The sequence below is a fragment of the Globicephala melas genome, chromosome 3, assembly GCF_963455315.2.
Source record: "Globicephala melas chromosome 3, mGloMel1.2, whole genome shotgun sequence".
NCBI lineage: Eukaryota > Metazoa > Chordata > Mammalia > Artiodactyla > Delphinidae > Globicephala > Globicephala melas.
In genome coordinates this window covers 83972575-83997371 of record NC_083316.1, presented here as the reverse complement: position 1 = coordinate 83997371, position 24797 = coordinate 83972575, and the positions used below count along the sequence as shown (strand labels likewise).

The window sequence follows — 24797 nt, the reverse complement described above, 5'->3', positions numbered from 1 at the left end:
AGACAGAAAGAGAAAGACAAATACCATATGATACCACTTATATGTGGAATCTAAAATATGACACAAATGAACCTATCTATGAAGCAGAAACAGACTCACAGACATTGAGAACAGACTTGCAGTTGCCAAGGGGGAGGGGTGGTGAAGGAGGGATGGATTGGGAGTTTGTGGTTAGTAGATGCAAACTATTACATATAGAATGGATGGACAACAAGGTGCTACTGTATAGCACAGGGAACTATATTCAATGTCCTGGGATAAACCATAATGGAAAAGAATAAACAAGAATGTGTGTGTGTGCATATATATACACACACACACATATATATGTATAACTGAGTTACTCTGCTGTACAGAAGAAATTAACACAACATTGTAAATAAACTATACTTCAATAAAAAAAATAAAAGAAAAGAATTCAAATTCCAATGCAAAAAAAAAAAACAAAACCAAAAATAACATTTTCCCCATGTGCTTCCCTGAATACTTTAGGAAATCCTGTCCAGAATTAAGATTGATGTAAGAGAAATCTGAAGCTCTCTTCTATATTATCCCTAAAAGCTGATGAGTCCAAAAACCACAATTTGGTTTCTTTTATTTCTAAACAACTTACTAATACCCATAACTTATTTCTTTTTTAATATAAATACATTGGCCAAATCTTTTAATGGACTGTAGCTAGAAAAAGAGACCGTAGCTGCTTACTGGTAAGATTTACACCTATAGTTTAAAATTCATGCTATCTGGGTGAACACTGGGACCTAATAAACAACTCCATATACCTATTAAACAGAAATTTTAGCAGGGGTCTAGTACAGGTTCTTGAAGGAGCCATTAACAGTAGTACCCTCAGGTCTCACATTAATGGTAAGTAAAATAATTCCCAGGTGAGAAATGATGCTATTAAAACTAGGTTGGGAAAATGGAGGCACAAGTAATTGGTTAGCCATTTCCTTCTTCTCCTTTTTTTCGTTTCTTTTTTTTTTTGTAACATCTTAATTATAAGGTCTTCTTTTTTCCTCCCCAATGTCTTGGTGTTAAGGACTTTCAAATTGTATTAAAACTCGCAGCTAGGGCTTCCCTGGTGGCGCAGTGATTGAGAGTCCGCCTGCCGATGCAGGGGACATGGGTTCGTGCCCCGGTCCGGGAAGATCCCACATGCCGCGGAGCGGCTGGGCCCGTGAGCCATGGCCGCTGAGCCTGCGCGTCCGGAGCCTGTGCTCCGCAACGGGAGAGGCCACAGCAGTGAGAGGCCCGCGTACCAAAAAAAAAAAAAAAACAAAAAAAAACTCGCAGCTGATTTAGGAAGAGCTAGAATTTCTATGCCTAAATTACTGATTCTAACCCAGAAGTCATATTGCAGCAGGGGAACATAACACAGTTACCTGGGAACTTTTCAAACTAAGTACAGTCCCCAACACATACCTCATGCAATGGAAATCTTCCTATATCTGCTATTTGCCATTAAAACCACTACAAAGTAAGCCATTGCTTCTGATGGTAGTGGATCAAATTTCTAAGGTGTGAGAATTATTTATGTATTAACTAAGAGATTGAGAAACACCTTTGCATCAACTAAGAGTTTAATTATGCAGTAATTCAATAAACGTTTTTTGAGCAACTACTACCTGCCCAGCACCTAGCCTCTAGGAATACAACAGTGTGGAAAATAGACACAGTATTAAATAAGCCAGCAAGTTCAGCATGGAGAGAACTATGATAGGTATAAAACAGAGCATTATGGGACTATGCAGAAAGAATACTAACCCAGTCTTAGTGAGTTAAGGGAAAATGTCCAGTGGAATTGGAATCCGTATTGAAACATAAACGATGAAACGACTTAGGCAAAAAGGAAGAGAATAAAGTTCCCAACAGAGGCAACAGTCTATATTAATGCCCAGTGGTGGGAAATTATATCATGTTTCAAGAACTAAAGAAATCCAGAATGACCACAGTATAGAATTAAAGTGGAAGAAAGGGAAAGTAGATTGAGCAGTACAGAGATAAAAGATGAGGCTAGAGAAGTAAAGAGGGGTCAGATCAAGGGTGCTTTAAGCCATGTAAACATGTTTGAATTCTATCAAGAGAACACAGAAGAACAGATGAATATTTTAAGCAGGAGAGAGACCTAAGTTTTTCCTTGAGAAAGAAAACTGACTGCAATGCGCAGAACATACGAGGGGGGGAGGGTCTAGAATCATGGAAACAGGTTAATATTCAAACTTGTTTTGTGTTTACTTCTGAATAAAAGTTCAACTAAGTATTAAACAATCAGAACTCTCTGGCTAACCACTGATTATTCTGTGAATTATCTAGTTAAAACACAGTGTCTTAACGATTATACTTAATAATTGCACTGTTTATAATCTAAGTTGTTTACTATCTGAGGTTTAACACTCAGAGAGTCGATTAAATTGGGTAACTCCTCTCTTGGATGGGAGCAGTAACCTTCAGTGGAATGCTACCTACCTCTGAAAATGATGCTTAACTCAGAATTTCTTTGCCACAGGAGTAATTGATTTTAGGCTGGGTGAACTGTTTCTTAATACATATGCCCACAGGGAGAATGTCATTTTAATAAGATGCTTCTATAAGCCACACCCTACTTAAAACAGAAGGTTTCCCCTTTGTCTTCATAAGCAAAAACTGAAGGAGCCCTGTTTGTCCTTAAGTAAACAACTGGAAGGTAATGTAATACTGAGTTGGTGGTCTGCAAAGTATCTCTTTGCCAATTCAGCTATCCAAGTTTTGCTTTTGTTTTTAACTATAGGTTTCCTAGAAAATACATCTACGTTTAACCTTATTGAATACCACTAATTTGACCTAAATCTGCTTGTACTGGTCTTTCAGCTGTTCTCTTGATTTCATGATCCACTGGTTTGCTCTGCTACCACTATGACACAACTAAAATAAAAGTATCCAAATAATTGGAAATTGTGGAGGGGAGGTAATAAAATAAACAATGTCATCTCAGAGATCAAGGTAAAAGATGGAGTCTTTAAAAAATATAAAATCATTGATTCATCTAAGCAGTCAAATTCTGATGCTGAGTCACAGACTTGACCCAAGAGAGTATAAGCACTAAGGATTGCTCAAGACTATCAACTGAATTGTGGGGAAAACTGCTTATAAATCTATTTCTATTCATGTTTATATAACCGTCCTTTAAAAATTTTAATTGTAGTGTATGTTTGCTAACTCAGAAAATTATATTAATATCATATATTGTGTTAAATTTATTTATAAATACAAGTGTCCATCTATTTGGGACTAAACTGCCTATATAATACTGTTAATGTTATATAATCAAATTTACCATTCATTGTTCTTACTATGTGGCACCTAGTTTACAAAACCCCACAGACAGCCTATTTTATGGGAATTTACATTCAATTCAAAAACAGTTGCTTTAAACTTATCTAGTCGTGGCTGGTATTATAGTCCTTTAAAAGTAATTTCCACAAATTTTAATCTCTCTCAAACTGCTGAGGATAACCTGGCTTATTTTATATGGTACACAAATAAACATTTTGTGCATTTATTTTAATGGCAGCTGGAAATACAGAGCTAGCACACAAGCTAACACACAAATCAATGGACAATCACATGCTGGGCACAAGGACTTGGCTGCAATCCCCCAGGACAAGGCCATCTTGGACATGGGGTGGCCTAACCTCACAATCTACAAGCCCCACTTTACCTTCCCTCATGGAACACGTGGAGCTGCCCAGAAGCCAGGAGCTCACTGTCACTCAAATCTACACCCCCTACCATCTCCATCACCCTGGAGGTGTGGGCAGAGAGCTGGTTTCCTGACAACTCTCAGATTTTAGCCCCAAGAACCAGCCTCTACCATTTCCATCATCCCAAGACCACCTGCCCAGATTCCAACATCTACAAGAAGTTACTCATCTACAAACAGAGAGAGTTCATGGGAGGCAGCCCTCAGAGCAAGGCTTTCATTGAGGAACTCATCACTGAGTCACCCAAGTTCCCTGTATCCCAGCCTCCTGACTCCAACCAGATGGCCAAGATCGAAACTGACTACTGGTCTGCCTCCCATGACTCTTCATTGTGGAGACAGAATGGAGGAAGCAGAAGGCATCTCAGGGACCTCCCTAGTGGTGCAGTGGTTAAGAATCCACCTGCCAATGCAGGGGACATGGGTTCGATCCCACATGCCATGGAGCAACTAAGCCTGTGTGCCATAACTACTGAGACTGCACTCTAGAGCCTGAAAGCCACAACTACTGAGACCATGTGCCACAACTACTGAAGCCCACATGCCTAGAGCCTGTGCTCCACAAGAGAAGTCACCGCAAAGAGAAGCACGCACACCGCAACGAAGAGTAGCACCCGCTCACCCCAACTAGAGAAAGCCTGTGCAGCAACAAAGACCCAATGCAGCCAAAAATAAATAAATAAATGATTTTTAAAAAATTAATAAATAAATAAAGTGTTTTGTTTTGTTTTAAAAAGGCATCTCACAGGGAGGCAGACGAAGAGAAGGAAGGGGAGGGCGATGGTGACTCCAGAGAAGAAATGGCACTCAAGGAGGCGTCAGAGAGAGAAACTCAGTAAGGTGATGTCCAAGTTGGGAAAGATGGTCTTGAAAGAAGAGATGGAAAAGTCATTGCCTATCCAGAGAGAACCAGTCCCTACTGGACTGGACACCCTTTCATACTTCCTTACACCATGGAAAGTCTAATTGTTCTCTCTCTGCCTATGGCAGGACAACCCTGAGCTTACTATACTTCTCAGACTTCAGCCCATGGGGAGTGAGAATGGAAGCTCACACCTTGCTGATCTGTCCCTATGAAATGCTGGTGGCGACCAGTAAGGGGCAAACGAAGTTGCCTCCAGGCTTGACAGGCATTTGTCAGCCAAGGACTTCTCAAGGGTATTTTCCATGTCTTCTGTAGCCCTGGGGTGTGGGACATGGACTTCCTTCCCCACAATGAGGGAGCAGTCCTTTCTCTCATCCCTGGTCCTCACTGGATGGGGCAAACCCAGCCTGGACTCAAGCACACACAGAGTAAATGTTTGTGACCTCTCCCTGCCTCCATCCCCACATGAAGGTTCCCAGAAGAAATTAAGGAAAAATAAATATGGCACTTAAGAGGTCAGACCTGTCAGCTGTCTTGACCAAAGCGTGGGTAGAACCCCCAGCCCTGGAAGGAGGAGGGTGAGAGTGGGAAGCAGCCAGGCAGGCAGGGAAAGCTCCAGGATCCCGTGTGTACCCAAGCACTCCTCCTCACTTCACCTTTTACAGCTCCCCCATCACCCTGACCTCCAGCCTCTTTGACTCTAGCAAAAGCAGTCTCCAGCTCAGGGAGATCTCAAACAGGGAGGCCGCCCTGCCCTCTATCTAGTTCACCTTGTCCTCTACTTGCGACCCCCAAGCTTCAAAGACTCTTGCTCCAAACCTGTGGCTTCCCCTAAAACCTTGGCTTAGAGTGGAGATGTCACCAGAACAAAATCCTTGACCACCATCAGCCTCCAGGCAAAGTCAGCTAGAACTCTACCTTCTAGTACCAACCCAAATCCTGGGCAGAACCCAGGCCTTCAAACTCCCTTGGATGCGATCAAGAGGTCAGGCTACAGGAGCATTTCTGAATGTCCTGGCTACCAGGTCCTGCTCCTACCCATACCTAAAGAATGTAATTTCTTGGAGCACCACCCCCCCCACACTGCATTTCTCACGTAACTCTCTGCCCTACCTTAATCATACTCCCAGTTTTTCCTCTTTACAAATACATATTTATATATAATTTTTATATATAGATGTAAATAGGTATAGATATATCTGTCTATCTCTGGGTCTGGGTTTTATTGCCCAGAGCCTGGGCACGATGCATGCGATAATGCTGGGGAGGGGGGGACTCTGCTTGGAATTAAAGGTTCCATTGGGCCCCCCCCCAAAAAAAAGATACATGTATATAAATATCATTACGTGAACATTCTATTATTGCCAATATTTAAGTGAAAGTAAAATAAGACCCATTGAGAAAGGGTGGAGTTGAAATGTGTGTGTGTGTAAAGAGAGAGAGACAGAGACAGAGATAGGGAATCCAAGTATAAGTGATACGCAGAAAAGGCAAAAATATGAAGGTAGCTTTTTTCCTGCCTTCAGACTTTAACTGAAACATCAACTCATCCTAAGTCTTGAGCTTGCTGGCCTTTGGACTGGAACTATATATTCTCAGCTCTCCTGGGTCTCCAGCTGGCCGAAGCACCCTGCAGATCTTGGAATTCGCTAGCCTCCATAATCATGAGCCTGTTCCTCAATTCTTTATGATAAACATCTTTCTAGAAAGAAAGATAAACAAAAATGTCGGAAACAGATGTTGTATTGTGCCATTATGCGTGAATGCGCACGCAAGGGTGCACACACACACATACACGCACACACACACACATTCTGTTTCTCTACAGTACCCCAACTGAGACACTGTTATATAAGAGGACTGAGGACAATATCTCCATTCTAACATGAGGACCAAGAGAGCAGTTCATGCTTCATATGTTATCTGGTGATGGAAACAACATAAAAAGAATAGTTATCTCCCAGCATAACGATGCATTTGATAACACCTGCACATTTTTATAAAATGCTTACCTGAAAAAAAATTATTATTAAGGTTAGCCAAAAGTTAAGTGAGTCTCATTAATAATTGTGTTTTTAATTTCCTCCTCACCAAATGATTTATTTTCATGTGCTTCTAATCGTGAGAGTGCACTTTAATATAGCTATAGAGTGTAGCCCTGAAGAGATGGCCCATTTACCATTGTGCAGTAATATAAAAGCAATGGCAGCTAGTCATACAGGTGTTTTCAATTTCCATCGTACATGGTATACAGCCCTTGGTTCAGTGGATAATCCAACTGTAAACAGTGACTCATTGTTAACAACTCTGGGAAATAGGATTAACAATTTCTAATTTCAAAGTAAACCTATTTCATTTTTGTCCTGCAAATAAAAACAATGTGTTCAGAGATTTAGCTTTTCAGATTTCAGAGCTTCCCAGAAACAAAAATGTTGGAAACAAATTTTTTATTGTACCAATGCCATTATTGGAAACCATTGAGTATATGTTCTTAATAGCTTTTTAACAGTTTGGTACCAAAATAATGATGATGATGATGATGACAATGACGACGACAATGATGATAGTAATAATAAAAATAAATTGAAGTTCAATCAGATGAAACAAAATTTTTTTGAATTGAAAAAAATTTAATTCAATCTCTGAAAACTAAAACTCTTGTAAGTATCTACTACTCAATGTAATCAGGAGAAAAATAAAAAGCTTACTTAATATTAGAAAACTTAGTTTCCAAAACGAAAGTTTTAGGTGAAATTTTAGGAATCCGGTGTGCCTTAGAACACAGTTAAACTGAATCAATAATCTTGTAATTTTTGTGACTTGTTTATTATACCATTCTAAAACCTATTTTCCTCTACCTTATCTGTGAATTCCTTTAGTAGAATATTGCCTCAATTGAAATCTATACCTCTACACTGAGATATAGACTCTTCTCAACTCCCCATTCCAAAGAATAGAGGATGGTTGCTTTATTCTGCTTTTACAATACAGAAGTGTCACTGTGTAAGGCCATAGGGTCTCTGTCGATAACACTCATGCCTGGCTTTTAAAAAATGTTCATGCTTGAACCCTACACTCAGGGATTTCTCTAATTGGTTTGAAACTGCTAATCTGTGTTTTTTAAGCTCTCCAGATATTTACATATTATACAGCTCTAGTGGGAAACACTAGCCTGGATTAACCAAGGAAGGGTTACTTCAAAAGGAAGTGTGACGCTTTGTAACTGGGAATTAGACCCACAATATTTATTGTCCAAGTTTGTAGCAAGAAAATTGTACTGAATCCAAAGGGCGAATATGATCAATCAAGAGACAGAATAAAGTTAGTGGACAGGAAAGTCAATATTGCAGACTGGAGGTTTTTTGTGGAACAGTTTTTATGACTTGTGATCATTAGCAGAAAGTAGGTTCAGGAGATAACTTGAATAACCCATTCCAAGCTGAAAAAACTAAGACTAAATATCTTCCTAGCTCCTTCTGTGTGAAACTTGACTACCTGTCTAGCCAAAGAAATGATACTATCCTAACAGTGCAAGTTACATTTTTTCCATTGAAGTCATTAATCATCGACCAACTTGTTCACATCATTCTGAGATGGGTAAATAACTCTCTAATGTGAGATTAGAGAAGGTCTGTGTCATTTATAAGTTTATGGTAGAAAGAAGTTAAAAATCAGAGCTCCACGTTCATGACTAACCAATTCTACTCACCTTTAAAATCCCACTCACCTTACAAATTTGTAAAGTATTTTTACATATCTACTCTCGATGGATTTTGGAAGCCACTAGAATTCATTCATTTATCAGTCTTTTATTCTGTATTAGCTATATTTGGTAGGTACTACGCAAGGCACTCGACACTCAGAAAAGGATATAATCCTTGTCCTCAGAGATCTGACATTCTCATAAACTAGATAAAAGTTCTGCAGCTATTAAAATATATTTACAATACTGCATAATTAGTGATATGTTGGAAGATAAGACCAAGGTGCGCGGAGGACAAGAACAAAAGAATTTAACAACTGTGGTTGAGAGTGGATTGCTGAAGACCATCAAAATGCTTTTGAAAGGAAATTATATTTATAGTAATTCTTGACGCAAAGAAGAAGAGGGTTAAGTCCCTATAATGCAAAGCCACAGAAAACTCAAAGAACATCATTATGGTATGGTCCAAAGAGGAGCTGCATGTAGGGAATGATGTGGGGAAAATAGGACAAGACTAAAAGATGGCCTTTTCTTTTATACCCAAAATAGTTTGAATTCTATCTTGAAGGTAATGGAAAACAATTTGAAGATATCACACAAGAGTGTGAACAATCAGATATTTAAGAATTAAAAGAAGCTAAATGAGAGGCAGAAACATTAGCTATAAGACTATTAAAATAATAACAGCTGAAAATTATGCTGGACAGAGCTAAGATAGCTAAGATAGAGTCTGTAAGTGCAGAAAGAACAGAATTCATTGAAGAGGTATTTAGGAATTGACAGGATTTAGTGAACAGTAGGGAAGAGGAGGGCTGGAACAATATAGCATGACTCCCAATTTTTAGCTTATGAAACCAAGTCAAACTGAAGTGCCATTTACTAATGGGATAAAATGAAACAACTGATTTAGGACACAGAAAACTGAGGTGCCACTGGGCAGCCAACAGGAGCTGTCTTAGAACTGTTGGAGATATGCCATGATGCCTGCAAGTGAGTTGTGCTTCAAATCAGGATTGTGGAGTTATCAATTTAAACTATTTCTTTGTTATAGCCATGGGTCTTCTCAGAAACACAGTTCCCAGTTTCTCCTTTCTGATACAGGGGAGACCATAGAAACAGTTGATGTCAATATTGAGGTGACAAAAAATCTGGCAGAATTCACACATTTGTCACCCAATATGTTTTTAAGATAGTAGGGCTTTGGATAAAACCATGAAAAACACTGAAACATGGAGTATGGTGGAGGATATAGGTACAAAAAGGAGGGTAAGAAAGCTCAGAAAAATAGAAGGAAAACAAAGAAGCCAAGAAAGGAAAGCATTTCAATGAGAAGAAAAATTAAATAGTCAATCCTACTATCTAATACCACTCAGAAATTAATTATATGAGAACTATAAATAACTCATTCAATTTTGCAATTAGAAGTTTTGGGCAACTTTGGCAAAAGTAGTTTTGTTGATTTCCAGGAGTGATATTCTAATTACAGTAAGCTACATATAAGAGGCATGCATATGAAGTAGAGATATTCTTTCTCTACTTCCTCGGTTGTCAATGGACAGAACGATATGATGTAATGCCTGCAAAAATATACGAGACTGAGTTCTGGATTTATTAATTGTGTTTGGTTGCAGAGATGAAAGTTTGCTGAAAGGAGTCAGTATAGTAAGAAACATTCAAGTTATGAGATTCAATCATGATACTTGATGAAGTGCCTGAGGAAATGGGGATGATGTGGGACCCATGGCAAAGTAGGAAGGATATTTTTTAAGAAAAAAATGACTGCTTCTTATGAGAAGAGAGGAAAAAAGGCTAGAGTATATACAGATATTTTTCAGCTGAAAGGCTGAGAAAATAGAAGAATCCTCCTAGTCTAATCTACTCTGTTTTCACCATTAATTCCAAGGCACAGTCTACTTCTGGGAGTCAAAGAATAGGAGTAGTTTAGGGAATTTGAGAAGGGTTGTGGGAGCTTAGAATAATAATGCATGGAAGAGGGACTGATGAAAAGCTTAAAAGATTTCCAGGAAGATTTAAGTACCCAATTGAAGCTAGAAGCTGTAAATTTGCTTTCTCCAATACCCCCATAGTTATGTGATTTCCTTTACCAGTGCTCAGTTGCCTGGACATAGTAAACGGATAATCCAGGTTGACAACTGTGCCTCAAAGTGCAGCTAGAGAGAAAGACGTGGAGACAAAGCTGTTGAAGTTATTGGAGGAAGAAGGACTAAGAGAAAGTTTCAAGATTAAATGCAGAGGAAAATGAAATCAGGATGGAGAAATAGAAAGCTGAAGAATCAAGGAACTAAAAGTTATCTTAAATTTAATGCATGGATATAGTGAAGAAAAGGGACTGAAAGTTGGAAAGGTATATTCAGTAAGTAGACTGTTGTAACTTACTGTTGCATAATACAGCAATTATTTTGTTTTGTACCTTCATCTTCTACTACCATGCCTGGCACTCAGTAAATGTTTGTCAAATTAAACTTATTCTGAGAAAAATAGAAAAAAAACATTTTTTAAAAAAATTGAGAGATGAACCATACAGTGTTCTATGTTGTAAAATACTTTCCTCATATAGACAGAACATAAAGGTCCTATATCCAAGTTAGTAAACTACTAAAAGCAATAGCAAGCACTAAGCCTTCAATGTCAAGTTAAAACTCGGAGGATGTGATTCAAATACCCTGACCTTAGATTAGTAAATTCTAATTTTAAAACTAGATGAGCCATCCTGTTTATAGGATATTTTAAGTAAAGACTGCATCCCATGAAGAAGAGAACCCCTATTATTAGAGCCTAAAACTAACACAGAGCAAATACAGCAAATTATACACAATTTTTCTTGTTGGCTTTTTTCCACAGAAAAGTAAATCAGTTACCGGAATTTGACTTCACTCTGCTGAAGAAACTGATCCTAGGGATATATATATTGACAATCACTTGTAAGAATTTCTACTATTCTCATTTTAGAGGAAAAAAGTCCTTAGATATCACTAACCCAAGCGCTTCATCATACAGCACAAAAAGCAAGTCCTGTAAAGGTTATGTGTTTTCAACAGCACATGGAGAGTAAGCCACTGCACTGTAACCAGGATGAAACTCTTCCACTATAGTGAAAATCACTGGAATAGTAAAGAATCTCCCTAGCTTATCTATGTAAGTATGTATATCAGGGAAACTGAGTAAAATAGCCATGATTTCAATAAAAGGGATTACTTTCCGTCTACCCTTTACAAAAGTACTGTGGGCTACAAATCCTTCTTGTACATTCTTTGTGTGTGTGGCAAATGAGCAACAGAAAAGTTCAAATAGGCCATTATACACACACACATGTATGCACACATATACAAACAGATACAGAGACAGGGAGACAAAACAGAGAAGAGTGACAAAGAGAGGAAGAAGATATGATGAAAATGTATCATTTAGAAATGGAAGTTTCTCTCCTTGGATAATTAGAAACAGGCCATATTCACCTACCTTTTTTAAAAATCCCTTATGTGTTTTACTAAAATGGTAATTAGCTATATTTTACATTTTGGTTGAGACATATTGTATATTTATTTGCAGTGTAGTTCTGGTCTCAAGAGGGAAATAGATAATCAGGAGAATATTTTTCAATGTCTCCTCTCTGTAAAGATTTACTGAGTTGTCTCTAATATACACTGACAGCCTCTGCATTAAAATTAGAGGAAAGTAGACATCGATATTGTCAAGCTAAAAAAAAAACTCTCTCCTTTCATTTTCATTCTACTAAAACAAATCAGGTCCATATCTTTTAATATTTTATTAGAATTGTTCATTTCTGAAGGTCAAGACCAAAAGGACTTTTCAAAGTTTAAAAAAGATTCAAAAACGGTGGCTGCTAATTGATAGTCTCCAGACACCAACAGAAGGCTGGACTAGCAGCTTAAAAGCCATATTAATTTCCGTGCTGAAGCTGCTGGTGTTACTTACCAATGTAACTTAACTTTGGTATATCCTATATTACAGTTATTTGTTTGCAAACAACAGAAACCTATTCTAGATAACTTAAATAAAAATAAATTTATTAGAAGGATATCTGGGTGTTACTAAATGCATGGAATTCTAATCCTAGAAAAACCAAGATTAGAAACAAAGCAAGAACCCACTGGAACTGCTTTGCTGAAAGGGAAAAACTGATGAAATAATTGAGCTCTAGCTATTTCTTCCATCCTGTTTCATTCCACTGGAGATTTAGAATTCTAGAAGAGAGAATCTATTTGGATAAACTTAGGTTTCACACGTACCCCTTGATTGTACCTGAGTAGTGAGATGCGGGGACCCCTTCAGCTTCAGCAAGTCAGAAAGACTACATACAACAGAAGAGAGATCAGTTTTCATGAGAAAATGAGGGTATTGATAAGAAATAGAAATTGATGCTGGGCAGTCAAAATATAAAAACTGCCCACCTCAAGCCAACGTTCTTAGTGTTAATTTTGAAGTTAACAAAAAATATATTATTATTACTATTATTGTTGTTGTCATTGTTATTGTTACTATTATTATTCTAAGTGCTACATTTTGCATATATGCCTGTTAACATATATGAAAATGTATACATTATTAAAATGTCCCAGTATCTAGACAGCATAAGATACACTGAAAGTCTGGGACAAGTGCCCCCCTCAAGTGATAGTGTTTATGAATATCTTTGCTTCCCAGCAGCAGTCTGAGTGCCTGTGAGACCAACAGTCTGTTTATTTTTTCTAGAGTCACAAATCAAGCTTTATTTTTGTAGTCTGGTGAGTCACCATAAGTATAAAGTGGAGAGAGCCATTCAGTCTTGCCCCAAGGAAGAGAAAAGGAATCACCTCAGAAATGATTTAATTCATGCTTCAAACTAGTATATATACCCTGAAAATCATTTCTGACTGCATGAACACATGAGAGAAATTTGCATCAGATAGTTCTGATCTGACAATCATAAACATTAAACCCTAATAACACGTAATGCTGCAGAAGTTTCACATATCTGCATTCATAAAGCACTATCTGCTCGGAGCAAAAATAAGCCACCAAAAGAAGATTCAAATGGCTTCATTTTAATGTGATGACTAATAAAACAATGCTTAACACTAAGTAAAACTCTAAATTCTGTATCAGTGGTTCCAACAACTTCTATATTTCCTGAATTAATAAATACCTAAATGCAAAGAAATCTTACATAATATGAGCATTTTCTTTTATGTGTATTGTTTAAGAAATATATTCTTATATAGTGAAAATCAATGAACAAGTTTAAATAATTCCAAAAAATTTTTAGTCATTTTATGTATGAACTGAGATGATATTTTAATACAATATCTGAAGCATGTTGCACAGAGTTATGAGACATGCGTCTTAGAAGGTAATGGAGAAGCATTTTAGTCCAAACTTTATTCCATGAGATTATCAATGCTCTAATAATGCATATAGCATAATTAAGACCAGTCAACACAGTAAACAGGATTGGATCTGGACAATATCTAGTACGCTCCTGAATATCAGAAATATATGGCTCAAAAAAATGATATGAAAGCTAATACACTGTCTACCTTTGACACTCAACTTCTTCGGGGCCAGAAAAAAAAAATTGTCACGTTGAACATTAACTCTTGTCCTTATTTTCCATAGTCTCTAATTTTCAAACCTTTAATGGAAAATGTACTGCTGTATATTGGGTCTCAAATACTTTACTGACAGTCCTCTTCTTCCTTCCTCAGTATTACCATAGGTCTTCATGGACAGCAAACAAGTGGCTCAGCACTAGAATATATCAAGTGGTTTCCCAAAGAAATTATGGCAACATATTCTTACAAACTGGCGTTGCTATATGAGAGGTTTTCATAAAGCATTATCTTAAGATAGATAAATTTATATAGAGCAAATCATATGTTTATTCTGTTTTGTTGACAAAACACACTCCCTCCACACACACACACACACACACACAGAATCAGACTTTCAGGATTAGAAGAAAGTGAGCAGATAAAATAGAATGTTGTTTCCTAAATACAGAAAGATTATTTTATGTAGGGGAATATTAATTTTTAATGCACATATTATTTCTGCATTAAAAAAGTATGACTGGAACATCAACTGCCTTATTTCCCAGATATGTGCATTACAAAGAAGTTAAAGGTTTATTGTTGTTTGCTTTGGTTTGGTTTGGTTTGAATTTTGGTTTTGGTTTTGGTTTGTTTTGCTTTTTCAAAAGCCTATTTTAGAATGCTAATAATTTTTGAATATACGTGAAGGTAACATATATATTCATTATACTACTCCTGGAATATTTCTATGTATTAGAAAACTTATAGTATTAGTTACTTCATGCCTCTACGCATTTTACATACATTGTGCTTCCCTACCTGCTCCACCCATCTAATTCTAATCATCTTCAAGCTCAAACATCACTTCCTCAGCCAGGTGACCTGTCCACACAAAGCCAGGCACTCTGCCAACTGTAATTGCATTATATATGGTACCCAGACAATGATATTTGTTGTATTCTTCTATACTTGGTGTCAAGGCCAAATCTTCCACTTTCAAGGGTACCAACTGAAAATATGCATTAAAATAACATGGAGAAAATTATTTTAACGTGCTGATATAATTCCCTGCCAAGACTTACTGAGGGAAAAGAATCCATATTTTTTAAAAGTCCTTGAGCCCAGTGCTCATCTATAGTTAAGAGTAACTGCACTAAACTGGAAACCCCTCAATGTCAAAGAGCTTTTCACTTATTTACTTACAACTAGCTGTTGATTCAAACACATGGTAGACACAGAGCAATGTTTAGGGAAGCATATAATGTAGTCACAAATATCAATCAATGAAGATGATGAAGACAGAAATATATAGAGAAGTACAGGTTGAGCTAGACGATCAGTCAGGATTCAATCAACAATGCATGGAGGCCTGTATTCACCTGATCTTCACATAAGGCTTGGCTGAAGAGACAAGAATAATGGGAGGATGATCAGTTCTAGCAGCACAGACTGCTTCCTGTATTCAGGCATAAATCTATATTAACAAAGAGGAAATACTTCCTGCAGAGAGGATCACAGCTTCTAGTTAAGTCATTCCTATTAGAGCAAAAGCTTCTAATGCTCCAACGTAACTGTAAACTTTCTATTAATAAAGAACTCGGTTGCATTTAAATATTTTCAGGTGGTTGTGAGAATATTTTCATGAGATTTTTTAAACTGAACTAATTTTACTACATATCATTTTATTATTATTATTGAGTCCCATATCCCTTTCCTCTGTAAAACCATATAATTCTGTCTCCTTTATAGTAGTTTCTTCAACCATAAACAAGACGAAAAGACAACCCTCAGAATGGGAGAAAATACATGCAAATGAAGCAACTGACAAAGGATTACTCTCCAAAATATACAGGCAGCTCATGCAGCTCAATATCAAAAAAACAAATAACCCAATCCAAAAATGGGCAGAAGACCTAAATAGACATTTCTCCAAAGAAGACATACAGATGGCCAACAAACACATGAAAGGATGCTCAACATCACTAATCATTAGAGAAATGCAAATCAAAACTACAGTGAGGTATCACCTCACACCAGTCAGAATGACCATCATCAAAAAATCTACAAACAATAAATGCTGGAGAGGGTGTGGAGAAAAGGGAACTGTCTTGCACTGTTGGTGGGAATACAAGTAAGTTGATACAGCCACTATGAAGAACAGTATGGAGGTTCCTTAAAAAAGTAAAAATAAAACTACCATACAACTCAGCAATACCACTATTGTGCACATACCCTGAGAAAACCATAAGTCAAGAGAGTCATGCACCACAATGTTCATTGCAGCTCTATTTACAATAGCCAGGACATGGAACAACCTAAGGGTCCATCAACAGATGAATGACAAAGAAGATATGGCACATATATACAATGGAATATTACTCAGCTATAAAAAGAAATGAAATTGAGTTATTTGTAGTGAGGTGGATGGACCTAGAGTCTTACAGAGTGAAGTAAGTCAGAAAGAGGAGAACAAATACCATATGGTAACACATATATATGGAATCTAAAAAGATAAAAAATAAAATAGTTCTGAAAAGCCTTGGGCAGGACAGGAATAAAGATGCAGACACAGAGAATGGACTTGAGGACACGGGGAGGGGGAAGGGTAAGCTGGGATGAAGTGAGGGAGTTGCATGGACATACATATACTACCAAATGTAAAACAGATAGCTAGTGGGAAGCAGCCACATAGCACAGGGAGATCAGCTCGGTGCTCTGTGACCACCTAGAGGGGTGGAATAGGGAGGGTGGACGGGAGACACAAGAGGGAAGGGATATGGGGATATATGTATACACATAGCTGATTCACTTTGTTATACAGCAGAAACTAACACAACATTGTAAAGCAATTATACTCCAATAAAGATGTTAAAAAATAAAATAGTTTCTTCAAACCAAGCATTCTGAATACTATAAAGAAATGGTTTACTCCACAGAATTCAGATAAATATATCAGGCATGTGGGAAGCATTTGGTTTACTGAGTAATGAGTCACTATCTGAACTAAAACATAAGAAAAGTGTCCCTGCACCCAGGACAGCCCATTCATGATGAATGAAGCATGACTGAGTGCCTCAGCATCACTGCCTCCTGAGGACATTTTCCCTTCCTTTCATCTACCATTATTCATACATAAAATCTTCCTTTTATTCCCTTCCTTTCATTCCCTTCCTTTCATTCCCTTCCTTTTATGAGTAAGAAATTGTACGATTTCACCAGGTAAGAAAAACTCAAGTGTTCAGAGTCTATTTCAATATATAATACTAATAACATATTAAATTGGTATTAAAAAGTTACACTATAAAGTCATGGACATTGTTGTAATCACGTCTGTATCCCCAACTTCTGGAACAATGTCTGGTGTAGAACAATAGGCACATGACAAATATTTGTTAAATAAATCAATGAATTAATAATATTAGATCTACTCTTCTTTAGAATAAATAGAGTGAGGTAAAGCAAATGTAGTTTAGTCTTCCTGTGTTATAAAACACATATTTTTTCACTCAAAAACTTAGACTTCAGAGAATCCAGAGTAGCATATCTCTACAAGCTCAAAAGCTGCAGTCAACCTCGGTGGTATGACTATCAGTTGACATTCTTCCTATCTCACTAAATCCTGAGTTAGAGTGCCCTTGAAAAATATTCCAGAGTGAAAGAGGATGCAGAAGCATGTGAAGTTTCTATCCAGTAAGCCATGAACAGTTTTGGAATAAGGAAAATCACAAGACCACCCAGAAATGGAAATAGTACATTTTAGTAGGTAGAAGAAAATGCATTCTCTTCTACTATTGATACATTTATAAAATGTGGGATTCAGTTTCCTACCAACGAAGACCCAGACACCTGAAAATTTATCTCCCAACTTAATCACAGTTTAGAAAAAAATCTCATGTCTGATATTGTAGAATCTCTAATGTGGTGCCTTTTTAAAAATTTTGTTGGGTACAAGATTATTAACAGAGAAATACACTTAGACTAGCATGTCATACAGAGGTCTCTATGCCTTTAATGTTGCTATTAATAGCCAGGGAAATTCAGAGCCTCTTACTTATTCTCTCATTGTTTGCACCTGATGTCAACTTAGAATATTTGCTTAAAATACGTAATTCAGTAGGCACCTCAAGAAGTCATATGGAATGTGTAAACCTGGCCTGCCCAATTTCAAATGAAATGTAAGAGAGAAATGCATATTAATGTAAAATGACTATAAATCAAAAGCTATTTCATTTTCTAAGGTAGCGGAAAAGCCAAACCTGTTTGAAACCATAACTCATCTGTCATAATCTCTTAGACATACAATTGACCTTCCTTAGAAGCTTCTGTCACACAGAAGTGAATAGATCAGGAGGAGCAACATTAAATCACACGGCATCACTGAGAGCCAGGTATGTGAAAGTAATTCAGCCCACTTGAGCACGTCCTTAACCACAAGTCCCACTTTCCTACATACCGATTCGTTGTGCTACACATGTACATACCCTGACATAAAATGCATTCACTGTGTAGACTCTACAATGAGATGCATTGTGTATTCCATGCCAGTGCATACAGATGTTTTTCAATCAATATTGAATTTGATGATCCAATGTTTTCAAGAAACAACTGAAAGATTTTGTGTTGTAGTTCCTGAAGCCACATTGTCTGATTGACTTAAGAATGTATATTTTCTCTTGGCATTTTATATTTATTATTAATAAATAGCAGTAGCTAACATGATTGCTTGGCTGCCTACCTCTCTAAAATGAATTATTCTATTAAAATTGTGACTTTCAATGTTAAGCCTGAGGTAGGAAATGGGCTTGAATCTAAAATCATGTTATTCACCAATGTAGGGACTGGTGCTAGGGATTTAAAAAAAAAAACTTTTTGAAATAAGGGTTAAAGAACAATCTGCCTTTGGAACGTATGGGACTTTTAAACTGGAAGGAAATAAATTATGTTTATTAGGCCCCACTTGCAATTTGTTACTGGATTTTCAATGCAAAGCTGGTGTTGTTTCTATGCACAATAATTACTTTATCATTACCTCCCCCCAAAGGTATGAGAAGATAAAATTGTTTCTTTAAAAGCTTTTTAACTCTGTCAGAATTTCTTATGATTGTGGATGGAATGAAGGGTAAGATCTGGAGTATAGAGACCCCTGCTCAGAGCTTCAAACAATTATTAGGAACTGTACTACAAGTTCTTGTCTTGTGGATCCATGTTCCACCCACAAGACTTTCTCTTAATGAGTATCTGCTGATCTCTAAGAGTTTTTAAGAGATAAGGAGAACTCTGAAGAAATTAAAAAAAAAAAGGGGGAGAGATAAGCCGAAGAAAACCGTTCATCTTACAGTTGAGGAATAATTGATTCTGTAAAGGTAAGCTTACTCTATCCACAAGAAAACATTTTAATAATCATTTCTACTATCTAATGAAAAGATAGAGTATGAAGTGCTTGGTTCTATTTAAAACTCAACTGATAATTTTCTGGGTGACTTACTCTTTACCTCAATTTTTTACTTATAAAATGTGCAAGTTAAATAATTAAAAAATAAAAATGAATACCCGGCATACAGTAAGTGCTGAGTTTCTACCAAAAAAGTCATATATTAAAGCATGATTTCAAATTATTTGTGTAATTACTAAATGAATGATCAACATATATTTTTTATGTGTACAGGGCACTGTGATACATGATGAATAGTATTTTTTTAAAGAATGCATAGTCCCTGACTTCACAAATGTTACAATTTATATGGTAAAGCCAAGTTTTCAATGGTCTCATTCATGTTTCCAGAGTCATTTACAGATTGACCACAGACAATTTTCTAACAGCCTTATAGCCATCCCTCACACCGGGTGAACAGAACCTGCCACAAGAGGCCACGTCACTTTTAAGGAATCTCAGCCTAACTTGACATAGTTTCTTGAGAAAAATAATACTAGGCAGACAGTTTCCTTATCGCATCCCTGACCCCCAAGCTCTTTTAAGATCTTACATAGAAATAGGTTTCAGTTAACTCAAAGTTATAAGAAAACAATTACACTGTCATTTAAAACCTGGAAATATTTCTTCTGGTAACAAAAATCAGTCAATTTAGTATCCCCACCTCATGTTCCTGTCCTGAGCCTACTAAGACCGCTGTAGTGCACCTTGTTGCCTGGGATGAAAATAACACACTAGTGATTCCTGGCCTCCACCAGTTCCTCAGGCACATGCCCTGCTTTTATGAGCATCATCACTTCTCACACATTTGAGAACTTCTCTCATATTTACTCTAAAGAAGAAAAAACAATTAAGCCATCCCCAAAACAACTACTGCAGAGAGTTGGCACTAAACTCTACCTTATAGGACTCATTCACAAAATTTGGCTCTGTCTCTGACTGGTGGGCAGATGTTTGAATTCCCTATAATTACAAATGATGGCAAATTAGAGGCCAGCTACACAGCAAAAGAGAGAGAGAGAGAGAGAAAAAAAAAGCAAATATTTATCTGATACCTTAAACTCTTTCTCCTGAGAGAAACATTTAGGTGTAGGTGTAGGTCATTTAAAAATGTAAAGAGGAATAATTAGAAAGAATGAAAATGAGGTGTTAGGAAAATACTTAGATGAGTATAACTTTTTTCAAGAGCATTTATATAAGACTGCAAAGAATGTACGATAAGTGTCCTTTGCTTCTGGGAACGACTTAATTATCAATCACCAAATCTTGTAAGGTTCCAGAGGTACCTAAGTAACCTAAGCCGTAAGATAGAAGATGATTTGTAAGTTATGAAATAAAATATAAGAATTGTTACATCTCAATGAAGGGACTGCATTCTTGGTGAGGAAAAGATTGAAGGAGTGAAGTGTAGGGAAGGTGACTACGAAGACAAACCTTTCATGTTCTCATTGATGAATAAAGGAAATTTATATCAGGAGCAACAGTAGCTGCAAAGAAGAATGATAGGGTATTTTCTTTAATCAAGAACTAAATTACAGGATGAACATCTCATTCACTCTCATTGTTTCAAAGACTACTTATATTTTGTAGACCTCCCAAAGTTCTATTGGGTTGGCCAAATAGCTCATTTGGGTTTTTTTTCTGTAAGATATTATGGAAAAACCTGAATGAACTTTTTGGCCAACCCAATATTTCTATATCAGAGACTTCACCTGAACTCCATATCTTTATCTCTAAAGTATAATGGACATCCCAAAGGAATGCCAAAAGGCAACTCACATTTGGCAGGTCCAACACTGACCTTATTTATTTTACTACTGGCCCATTCTTACTCATTTAGGCAGTCAATCATTTAGTCACTCAATTATTTAACCAATATTTACTCAGTAGCCACTATGTGCTTGGCATTGTTCTAGAAGTGGGGGATACAATAGAGAAAAAACCTTCACAAATGTCTTACACAAGGAGTTTATATTCTAGTGGGTATGTACAAACCAGGAAAAAATAAAATGGAACAGATAATGATAAATTCTAAAAACAAAGAAAGCAGGAAATGGGGAGTTTTAGAGAGTGGAGTCACCTCATAGAATTTGATCCTCTTCCTGTGTTTTTTATCTCAAAATGTCACCAACACACACTCAATTGACAATCCAAAGACAACTGTTGATTTTCGATGTTGCAATTATTCTATATCCATAATAACACTCCAATTCAATTATTTCCTTCCCACTGCTATGACATTATGTCAACCTGACGTTATCTTCTGCCAAAATAATTACAACAGACCTCTAAAAGGTCTCCCTACTCTAGTCTTGCACAGCTTGAATCCATTTTTCATACTGTAGCCAGAGATATCTTACGCATAATCGTTAGGGCTGCTTAGGTTCCCCCTGGATAAAGTCCAAATGAGCTATTTTCCTCTCTCACTCCTTCTCCATCACATCACTCTCTATTTCACATTGTACTTTCAAGCCATATACTGACCTACTGACAATCCACTGACCTCTTCATACTTATCTTGTTTCTGCACGTGCTATTTCCTTTCTCTAGAGTACTTCTCAGTCTCTCCCTTCCTCCCTCTTCTCTCCCCGCATCTTTTATTTTCAACTGGATAAATTCTACTGAATTTTCAGTTCAGACACCAACTTTTTCAGGGACTGTTGAGACTCCCTGGAACTTATTCCTAGGGCTCCCCAGAGCGTACTGTGCCTACGCATATGAGAAACCTTACAACATTATATTGAAAACCCAGTCACTTATATGATAGAATGATACTTTATGATATTAACTTGTATTTTCTTCTCCCTCTCTTTTATTCATACAGGTAGTTGGTGATGTAAATGTTGCTCCAGGAAGTGATGCATCAGAGTAGAAAGGAAAAACATCCCATGAATCCTCCTGCTTCCAAAGGGTGGAGAGGATTTCTAGGTGTAGGCAAAGTGTCTAGGTTTGCATCATGAAGGAAGACGGATATCCCTGCTATTAGAAAGAAACTGTTCTGTCATGGGGTCAGGGAGGGGCTAGAGAACAGAGATCTGTGGGTCCAAGAGCAAAGAGGACCTGGGCTTGGCTCCCAGAGCAGAGTCCAGGGGGGAGAATAACTGTGTGGTACATTACTGCAGTTTTCAAAGACAACCTTACCCCAAAAAGTAACACATAAGTAGAATGCCAGTAGACCTGAAACAGCCATGTGGAGCAGGGTGGCAGGTGACTCAGTGATATTCTGGTCACTGGGGACTGAGGACTTTGTGCCTTGGCAGTGCATGTGAGTCCAGATTTTTTTGTACAACTGAGGTGATGAGATCCTCAAAAGGACCAAGGGTCAGTGTGGAAGATGCATCTGGCTGCCTACTCAGTATCCATCTACTCTTCACCTTATTAACAAGAACCAATTTTTTTCAGGGTGTCAATGTGCCCAACAAAAAAACACTATGATTTCCAGCCTTCCTAATAGCTCAGAGAGCCCAACAAGATGTAAGCCCAAGTCCTGGGAGGGACTTCCTAGAAAGCTCTTGAAATGTGCAAACCCAATTGGCATGTAGACTTTACCCTTTGCCTTTCTCAATTTCTTGCCTCTATGTTAAGTGGTGACATTGAAGACTGTCTTTGTCATTGTAACATTCCCAACAAAGTACTGCATAGTGATCATTTAATAACTATTATTCAAAGAGTTAATAAATACATAGGGGAACGTTGCTTTCTGTAAATACAAATGATAATAAAATAATAGAAGAGCATTTAGGTCACATTCCTCGAGAGTAAGGACCTACGTATTATCCATATTCGACACATTAGTTACATAGCGCCTGATGTCATTTTTTAAAATAATTACCTCTAAAGCATCAAAAAATAATAAATGACATTTTAAAAAAAACTACTCTGAATCATCTTTTATTCTAACAGTATGAGGACTTTCCTTTAGCTCTCAGGATAATAATCCCCTAAAATTGTCTGCCCGTGCTGGTTTCCCATGAAAAGTCAGGTACAAGCCAGGATAGGCTAGTTTACGCAGGAGTATTAAATAGCCTTAAAGTCTCAGGGGTTTATCACTAACATTTTTCTCTAGCTCATGCTAGGTCTACTGCCAGTCCAGGTGGTTCTCCAGAGGGGTTCTCCTCCCAGAGCTGGCCCAGTATCCCAGTCTGCTTTAATCTTTTGCACCTTTATGTCAACACGTGCTTCCGTGGTCACGATAGCAGGAAAGCAGAATTCTTAAGAATCTCTTATCAGCCACCAAATGTTCTGACAGACAGTGACACGTGTCATTGCCACCCACAACACATTGCTAGAACCAACAACATAGGTTTGCTCTATCATAGGGCTATGAGGATGTATACTCCTCCCTTCTCCAAAAGGAGAAGAGAAACGGGCATGATGATCATTTACAGTCTCTGTCATACACAGACAATTTTTAGAAGAAACATTCTCATATTCCTAAAGGCAGAGGTTCTCAAACTTTTTAGTTTCAGGATCTCTCTATACTCTTATAAATTATAGAGGGCCCTAAGAGCTATTTTTGATGTTGATTTTGTCTATTAACACTTGAAATTAAAGCTGAGAATTTAAAAATATATTATTATTATTATTATTTTTTTTTGCGGTGCGCGGGCCTCTCACTGTTGTGGCCTCTCCCGTTGCGGAGCACAGGTTCCGGACGCGCAGGCTCAGCGGCCACGGCTCACGGGCCCAGCCGCTCCGCGGCATGTGGCATCCTCCCAGACCGGGGCACAAACCCGTGTCCCCCGCATTGGCAGGCGGACTCCCAACCACTGCGCCACCAGGGAAGCCTATTAATTCATTTTAAGAGAAAAGTAATAAACTCATCATATGTTAGCATAAATAATGCTTGTTAGTGAAAAATAACTATATTTCCAAATAAAACAAAAAAATAGAAGAGTGGCATTGTTTTATATTTTTGGAAATCTCTTTAGTATCTTTATTAAAGAGAAGACAGTTACATTCACATATCTACTTCTGCATTCAATTGGTTATGATATCACAATTTAAGTAGCATCTGGAAATGTTTTATTGTGTACCCATGAGAGAATTTTTAGTAGTAAAAGCAAATAACACCTTAGTATTATTACAAAAAGTTTGACCCCACAGAACCCCTAAAAGGACACTTTGAGAGGCATCGCCTTAAGATGGCTAATGTGATTGCTCACTGACACTGCCAACTGTACAAAGGTAAAATGCTTACTGCCTATAATGTCTCCTATTTTTCTTTACTTTTGCTCTGAAAAGTTTTATTAGGTCAATTCATTTTGCTTTGACTGAAACGTATTCAGTGCCTCAATCAGGGGATAAACATGCCTGCTGGTTTTTCCAGAAAAGATCTGTGAAGAATGTCCCCAATATCTTAAATGATAGTATTGTTTTCTTCTTCTGGTGTGCCTTTTCAGCTTTCTCAGTGAATCCATCTGTCATTTTCTGATCAGCAGCTGAATAGGCACATTTGCTTTCATATCCCCTTAAATCCACTTTCTCCATCTGTCAGGACCCTA

The 24797-nt window shown here is 37.4% G+C and overlaps 1 long non-coding RNA gene and 1 pseudogene across 1 annotated transcript in view; one reads left to right on the top strand and one right to left on the bottom strand.

Annotated features, from left to right (window-relative positions):
• Positions 1-24797, bottom strand: part of LOC132597002 (uncharacterized) — a 355690-nt gene that overhangs the window by 5122 nt on the left and 325771 nt on the right. The gene's annotated exons all lie outside the window — the stretch shown is intronic.
• On the top strand, positions 3595-5119 carry LOC115846399 (dematin pseudogene; annotated as a pseudogene).